At 37.4% G+C, this 8,996-nt stretch overlaps 1 protein-coding gene across 1 annotated transcript in view; it reads left to right on the top strand.

The window, feature by feature from the left end:
• The first annotated feature begins 2,879 nt into the window (after window positions 1-2,879).
• LOC122351370 (diacylglycerol kinase gamma) overlaps window positions 2,880-8,996 on the top strand; it is a 101,757-nt gene continuing 95,640 nt past the window's right edge. Inside the window, exon 1 of the mRNA XM_043248406.1 lies at window positions 2,880-2,977. The gene's annotated coding sequence lies outside the window, so the exon portion shown is untranslated. The remainder of the gene's footprint in view (window positions 2,978-8,996) is intronic.

The raw sequence follows: 8,996 nt of genomic DNA, 5'->3' as shown, positions 1-8,996 counted from the left end.
CATTAGTTTTTCCTTTAATTGTATCGTTATGAATGTTGTAATTATTGGAATATAATCTTTGAATATTTACTTAGAGGTCCACATAATGTTTTTCAGTATGGTACCCTGAAAAAAACAGGAGAGTATTGTCCGTGTAAAGCTTCTAAACAACAACCTTGGAGAAAAGGATTTACCAAAATGACGTTGTGATGACGTCAACGTGAGAAAATATTTCCATGGCAACCAATATTCTTTGTCACGAAATGTATATAACGTCTGACCAATAGAGGGCGCTACCTTCTAATTATAAATGATATAAATTGATATTCTATTTGGATATGATAAAAAATTACCTGTGCAAAATATACGCATTTCCTGTATGTTGTCTCTGCCTGCACATCTCAGCTCTGGAGACAGAGAGATCGCCCAGAGGACGCAGGTCTATGTTGCAGTTTAGCCAATTTCTGCACATTATATGAAACACAAGATATGACATAAACATTTTGCCAAATAGCATCCTCAGCCCCCAAATAGACATTACTAGGCTGCATTTCACCTTTTTTTTGTCACTTTCTCAATAGCTTCCCTCCGTCTCATTGACTCAGATGTATGTCATTGATTTTGTTGCAAGAGTTCCCACTACTGACAAGTTATTCTAGGGTATTTATATAAAGTCGATCTTATTGGCTGACACCTGCATTAGTGTTTGAAAAGTTGAAAGTTTTTTTTATTTCTGCCATGAGCAACACCAATAGCACAATGTAACAGATCCAAAGTACAGTTTGTCAAGGCATAACGTCCACCATTTAAATAAGAAGTGAGTGTGAGTGCACCATTGTGGTTAGGGTGTAGTTGGGCCCTCCTCTCCCAGTACCTCCACCCATAAGATATATATCAGTAGGAATACTATTTTTATTGATTTGATTTATTATAGCAGTTATAGTTGAATCAGGTGGATTTTTAAGGAGACACAAAATGTGCAGTGTTGTGTTGGGGGGTGGCTAGGACCAGGGTTAAGAAACACCATATTAGACACTTCCAGGCATGTGTGTTGAAGCAAGTTGGAGCTATAGAGTGTGATAGAGTGTGGTTGGACAGTCTACCCAACCCTGTTCCTGGAGATCTACCTTTCTTAACTCCAGGAAGAAGGTTGAGCAACCCTGGTCTAGTACACAGCTTTACCTCCAACCTTGATCAAATTCACCTGACAGTTCTAGTTTTATTTAAGAGTTTGATTAACTCGTTCAGATGTGTTTGATCAGGGTTGGAGCTAAACTCTGTACAAAAGTGGACCTCGAGGATCAGAGTTGAAGCCCTGGGCTTTATCTAAAATTGCCCCCATACCCTCATTCACCGTTATCAACATTAGTCCACTCATTTCACATTAGATCAGTTCACTTGAAGGAGTGAATGAAAAGGAACGAGTGAATTCAGACACTGAGTGCACCGGAAAGGACTGCCGCTTTTGCACAGTTTGCTTGCTGCTTCATAATCATTTGAAACAGGTAGCTCCAGTAATAAGATTAAAGGATTTATCTTGAATTATGTCACAGAAATTATGCAGAGACCACAGTTAAACGATTTTCATTATCAATGTACAATGAATTTGTAGCTGTGTTGTATTACGCCATGGACAAGTGCTTTGTAAAATAATTGGATGGATGATTCCGCAGCGAGCGCCATCTCTTGGCACAAGGGAATTCATTTGGTGCGCGACACTCACAATGCATTATGGGGATTCTCTAGTCTTTGAGTGTACATCGGTTGAACACTTGTTTTTGTGGTGCATTGTGGGATTAAAGAGTGCACTCCAGAATGTCCACTATGGTTTCGGAAACCTCTTAAAATGACTGTCCCCTCAAACAATGCCCTATTTGAGGATATGTGGGTGATATACAGCCCTTACATCCAGAAATGGGAAACTTCACCAAATTGTTCTGCAGGGAGCATCGTCTCTTTCTGAATGTATTAGGGTTGTTTCCCAAAAGCATCGTTGGCTAACTATGATAAAAGTATTCCTAATCCTAACATGTTACTGAAAGGCTGTATTTACCTGTTGATTCACGCCTTTCCTTTTCAGAGCTGTGTATGTGATGTTTGTTTTGGGATAATGTGTGATGTGGCCATTGCAACAGAAGCAGAAATATAAGTATTAGTGTGTTGAAGTAAAAAGTATTATTGTCAAAAATCACCCTCTTTGACTTGACTAATGAAGTAGACCAGTCTTGCACTGGAGATCTATCCAAAGGGAAAGTGTTTGGTGCAGATAATACCGCCAGTGTAGCTATATAGTTTACATAATAAAGGAAAGTGAAGTGGAACATCCATCCTAGTTATGCTTGCCAGGTTTTCCCAACAAAACCCGCCCTATTTCTTTTTCGAAAACCAACCCAAACGCGTTTCGAGAGGTTTACCTGGTCTAAATCGCGTTTCAGAGGTAAAATACACGATTTTGGCGGGGTTCCGCTGGTAAAAATGGCATTTTAGTGAAATATCACGTTATTTGGAGTTGCTTCAACCCGCGGACATGAAAAACAACCGCGGCAGCAGCGTAGCCCAATCAATTCATCCGGAAAACTGCACGCGGAACTAATTATTTATGATATATTTAGTTACTATATTATAAGTTACACCTAATTTTTATAGGCTATTAAAATAAAATGAACCTAACCCCGACTGTTATACAGAGAATTTAAACACCGAGCAGTTGGAATCACAGTTACGTCGAGCAAACGTTAAGCCTTTAAATAACGTTTTTAATTGTTTCGGTCCAGTATGTTACCCAGAAGCGGTCGGAGGACGTGTTTTAATGCCCGTTTAGGGAGTTTTGAGACGCTCCCGGCGTTTCGACTCGGCTCCTGCACACACACGCATGCTGCACGCGCACACGATGCCTAACAATGCTGTCTAGGTAGGCAGGTCGCTAGGTTTTGAGAAACAGCCGGAGTCACGACTCCAGACTGGCGGGGAGATGAAGGCACAATGAATTCATCTTTGGGTAGGTTATTCTCACCTTTTTTATAGTCACATGGATTTATAACGGATAAAAGATTGTTGCTGTTAGGTTTAGACTGCAGATAGCGATTTATTTGGTTGCACTGAATAATCAGAATATTACGGACGTTGCCACATTATTCATATTTCTCGTTGTTAATAATTTTTTGGGGCTTTGCTTTTGTATCATTACTGGTCATGTTTTAATATGGGACCTTTATATCAATTCATAGATTAGAATGTAAGATATTACGAAGATTGCGTGTTTCTGCATGCATGTATGAGATTGATATCAGAATGTAAAATAACAATAAGCCTTATGTGTATCAATGAACAACGCAGCAGCTTTGTTCTTTATGCTGTCCACTCATGTAGACACACGTGTTACCATTTGCATAAATGTTGATTGTAAGTTATGTATTTGTAATTGCCTGCAGTGTGTATAAAAGCGTGCATAAAATCGTTTTTTTAAAGGTTTGCAGATGTGGTGCTTTTCCCAGGACTGTCTCAGGAATGAGGTGTTTACAGTGCTGGGCAAAGGGGGGATCCTGGGAGGTTGCTATTTTTAGCTCTTATTTCATCATTCCTCTGCACAGTGCAGTAAGCTGTTCTCTGCATCTCAATGATTGAGGATGGGCACACCAGCCTCCTTCTCTTTAAATTGTCCACAGCTTTTAAATCAAAAACATCTTAAAGGACAAACGGATGTGGGGGTCATACTCTTTTCCATCTGCTCTATTGTTGTCGCTTTGCTTTGCAGATTCTAAGGCTGTTACGTAGCGCAGCATTGTGTTCTTTACACGTGCAGCATTAGGACATTCATGGGCATTCGGTAGTGTTTGACAGAATGATGTCCCTTGATACTAAACACAATATATACAGGCACAGATCCATTCACAGTGTTTCTTCCAAGGTTGTCATAACAGCATGAGCCAGATTGGTATCTAACACCATACGCCTGACCTTAAACATGACCTATGTCTTTAAAGTTTCCATCCCATGTATAATCTGCAAGACATTTTTCATCACAACGAAAAGCGTTCCCCCTTGCTTAATAAACACAATCTTGATTGTAGCGTTTGTGGTGAAGATTTGAGGATTTTAATTGAGAAGGAGGTGTATATTTTACACTTTCCATAACTAAAAGTGTATTGTTCTTCTGTATCAAGATGATGTTAAATCATAGCAAATGTGATCCAAAAGAAAAAAAAAGTATCCTCATAAGTATCTATTCTAATTATAATCTAATAAGATATCTTTGGTGGTCATTGAATTTTAAAAAAATCAGTTTTCTAACACATTATTTGAGATATTTTTTTCAATATGTGTTGGAAAATAAAAGATAATTTTATTATGTGGTATTTTAAAAATGTATATACTTTTTACACATAAATGTGAAACAGCCTATACATTTACGATTTTATTAAAAGTTACATTTCCTAAGTATAAAATATTGCAGTATATTTTACTGCAGTGCATCAGTGATGTGCTACTTTCATGAAGTAATGGTGTGGTTTGCACTGTATGAAACACGGCAAAAGAAGCAGTCAGATCTTTTCTTATGGAACACGGTGAGCTACACTAACTACATAGTTGATGATTTGATGTGAGGCAGAAAGGAGCCTAATTGTGTGGGCTGTCAACGGGCTCCACAGTATTCTGATAGGTGACAGCAAGCAAATGTTTCAAGGCATATGTTTTTGTGTTGTAGGTTGCACAACACTGTTGTAGAAGAGTCTTTTTTTCAGTGGAAAAACAACACAGAAACAGTGACCTTTTTTTTTGACTGGAGATAATGAGAGAGAAAACCTGCCATTGTAAAATATAGAACTCTGTCAGCGCTGGACATGGTTAAGTGTGACAACTGAGAGAATGCAATTGAGACAAATAGAGAAATGTCAAGGGGAGGTGCTAATTGTTGAATTCAGTTTAGTGGTGCAAAATGACCTCAAGAAAATGATTCACTGAAGGGGAAATGAATTGCCGTCATTTCGAAAACCAAGAAAATATTTCACATTCGAACAACAACAATAGACATTTCGCTTATGTAACCAATTTTAAATATCACATCAATTATAGCTTTATATGCATTAAAAACAATTGACAGGACTTGCAATTTAAAGATTGCACCGCCACGTCGTTTGAGCAGAATTCTATTTTTAGTTTATTTTACAGTAAGTAACTCAATGCAGTCATATTTTATATGAAGTGTCTTAAAAGGTCTCGATTTTCCACAAATTAAGGCCTTGAAAAGTAAATCGTAAATCAGAGCAGAATGTCTTAAAGGGATGGTTCACCCAATAATGAAAAATATGTCATTAATATGTCGTTTTTGATGCATTCAGACAGTTCCCTTACCGTCCAATACACAGTAATGTATTTAACATGTTCAACATCCAGAAACGTAGCAAGGACATCGGTAAAATAATACATGTGACATCAGGGGTTCAACCTGCAAAGAAAACTAAAATAATAACTTTATTTAAACATTCCTCTCCTCTGCGTCACTACAGTAACAGTTGCGTAACAGTTGTTTTCTCTGTTTTGCTTTAGTGTTGATGTATCCTGATTTAAGACCTTAATAAAACCTGTAGGAACCTGAAGATCATGCCTAAATTAATTGTAAAGTTAGACTAAAAATGATTTTCTGAATTGTCTTGATGCAACTGTTCATCAGTTAAATCACATCACAGCACGTTGACTGTTATACTTTCACGCCATTCTTCTTTCCCATAGATGTTAAATAAGAGGCTGCAAAATGCAAAGGCCTGGCCATCTGCCTGGAGATGAGGGTAGCAATTTATTCTCCTATAGTTTCTCAGCCAACCAGGATAGGTGGCACAAATGGAGCATTTTAATTAAAAACTGCTGAGACATTAGGGGAGGATGCCAGCATGGCAAGGTTTTCCCACACGAACACGCCGCTTATGTTTCATCACTGCAAAACAAACAAGGCAAATAAAATTACTCTGACAATGAAGGCAATAGTGTGTTTTACAAAAACCAATTACAAAAATCCGCTATGTAGAAATCCATATTGTATTTCCTGAGTGCTACAGAAATGAAAATATTATTTTAGTTTTTCAGTTCATTCTTTACACCAAATTGCGAGCAATGGAATTCATTACAACATTAGACGTATTCCCTCAAAACAGTAGGCTGAGCAATAACCCTGCTTTGCCATTATTATTTATAATTTTCTTAATTGATTTACTCTAACTGTAAATAAACAGTTATAACTCGAGTCAGCATTTTTGCTAATAAGCATGTGTATTGAAAGTGTTCTTAAATGCGATAATACATCCCCCCTTCAGATGTCAGACTACATCGTAACACTGAAAACACAAGTCCATGTTAAAATCAAGGTCATAAAGTGGTTAGAAAAACAAGTGTATTTAACAAACACTACAGTCTATCAACAGTAACATTAGAGATCAAAATACATTTCAATCGACAGAGGGAACAAGGGTATGCTTTTGTCCAGAGAGATGTTTACTAGCATTCCAGGTCTCTGTATTCCCAAGAGGTTTCCATCGCTATGGTGACAGCTGCTGATGTCATCCAGTCCATGTCACAGGGGTTGATGGGCTCCGTTCTGCACCCCCCCACCCCCCTTTTTCACATCAAAACTTAAGCACCTGATCAGAAACACCCTGATTAGAAAACGATCACTTCATAATCCACCTCTGTTATTTTTAATGAATTTGCCGCATGGTAAGCCCTGTAAATATGATACAGTGAAAACAAGTTAGATTTTTTTTTTTGGATGGATGTCGCCTTTTGTTCTTCCTCTGACTGCTAATTAAGTTCTCTATAATGAGCCCTAGAGACACGCTAATCACATTAGCACTGTATTTACAGGGAGGTTTGGTGTCCAAGGTGTATATTTACACATGGGCAGCTGGAATATGTCTACATCAGGGAGAGCAAAGTGAAGGAAATGTTTTTAGGAAATGTTCCGCTGATATATGCATGTCATTCTCATTAGCTTACAATCAACTTTCTGTTCCTTATTATTAAACACATTTCTTTGCACATTTCCAGCCTATTTTTGGCATCATATTAAGCCAGATGGTGTAGTAATTATATCATTCAGCAGAAGAGAACATGTTTCTTGAGCTGCGTTAACCAGTATGGTTGAGGTTAGGGCTGGGCAATAAAACAATATCTAATTTGTCTATGAATATAATGTTCATGTCCCAAAGGCGGAATGAAATGGCACCACTGTTTTCAACTGCGTCACACGGATATGTCTGGTCAGTCTTTGATCAGACGAGCACTAAACAGAGCTGTGTGCTTCAATTCAGCAAAAAACACTCTATGGTTTTAAACTAGTTTGCAGCAGGATGAACATCACTGGTAAACAGGAGAAACACTGCTCAATGACACAGTCAGAAGGCTTTTCAATCTACAAATCACCATCATTTACCATGGATTTGTTAACACTAATTGCTTCATGGCATTGTGGCAGAAATGTGGGATATTCATATTGAATTGTATTCTTTTTATTAATGTACGTAATGTATAATGTATATATATATATATAATTATTATTATTATTATTTATTATTTGTGATTACAAAAATGATTAATTAATTAATTATTATTTAAGAATAATTTATACTAAAAGTATTTACACTACGTTTTTCATAAAGAAACCATATAGTTAAATTGTTTACCATTTTTTTATTGACGTGCTATATGTGTGGTTTTAAGTGTGGTTAGAGCAATGGTTAATTTTAATAAAACAGAAAAATTAAATGTCACCATATAAAATTTATTTGGTGCAAATTTTACTATGTTGTTTTTAATAATGAACATAGATTTACATTTGCATCCTAACTCAGGCTACTAATGCTGTCAACTAATTTTTTTTTATTGACAGCATAGTTATTTGTTTAGTTTTAATACTTAAGCAATGGTCATTTTAATGTATGCATGTTTCTATATGTAAAATACATTATTTTCAAATTACTAACCATTTTTAAACAATGCAAGTTGTGTGTGTGCTGATTTGCAGTGAAAAGAAAAAGAATATGGTTGCTTGCAAAAGCCTTCTTCTTCTAGGAAACCTACAGGAAAATCTTACACTGAATGTAGACTTTGTTTTGGAGGCATAGCTCGGAAAATGTTCCTCCTGTAATAAATATTGCCTTATTGGCTAGTTGAACTCAATAATTAATTTATCTCATTTAAGACCCTGTAAAGAAAAACTGCCATAGTTCCATGGAAGAAGAAAGACAGGCTTATTAAACAATGAATCATTTGATTAAAAATGCATGATATAACAGGGAAATAAAATGCAGGTACACTCAGCACAGCTTGTCTTTTTGTGAGAGAACAATTTAAACGTTTGTCAATGGCAAGACATCAGAAAGCAGTGTGGTTTTCCTCTTTCTTGTCCAACATTAGAAAGTGACAGAGTAATGTAACTCTGTACATCACAGGGAAAGCACCACCTCCGTTGCCAGGCACAGGCACAGACTAACCTGCGCTTTGCAAAGCTGTTCCCAAATAGCATTGCTTGACTTGCCGACTCCACTTAATTATTTCCACCCTCAGTGATAACATTTCTGTCTGTGGTGGGTGTAATGATTAGGTGTCAGTAGTTTTTGTCCTTTCGCACTGAGAGGTCCCGCTGAAAACCCTGTTCTTTACACCCACCATCACATTCAGACTGCGTCAGAACGGTTCTGTCTCAAACCCCTTCTTCTCCATACAGCCTCTTACCATCCGTTGCTCATTTACCCAAGATTATTCTCGTGGCTGATGCTTAACGTGGCTGATTTTCCCACTGCCGCAGTAGAATCTGTCTCAGTAAACACAAGTTCTATCAGAACTCTCATAGGGGTAGAAAAAAACCCCAAACAAACAAAAAAAACCATCCACATGGCACTCTTCTCAAAATAAAACCAATTACCTCACGGGTCCACGTGATTGTGGGCAAACGGAGAGGCTGTGGCTCGAGGCGAGCAGTAAAATGATGCAACCGTGGAAAAGTAATAATGTGCTGGAGCTCATCG

The sequence above is a fragment of the Puntigrus tetrazona genome, chromosome 9, assembly GCF_018831695.1.
Source record: "Puntigrus tetrazona isolate hp1 chromosome 9, ASM1883169v1, whole genome shotgun sequence".
NCBI lineage: Eukaryota > Metazoa > Chordata > Actinopteri > Cypriniformes > Cyprinidae > Puntigrus > Puntigrus tetrazona.
Note: the sequence above shows the minus strand (reverse complement) of the source record. Positions and strands in the feature narration are given on the sequence as shown.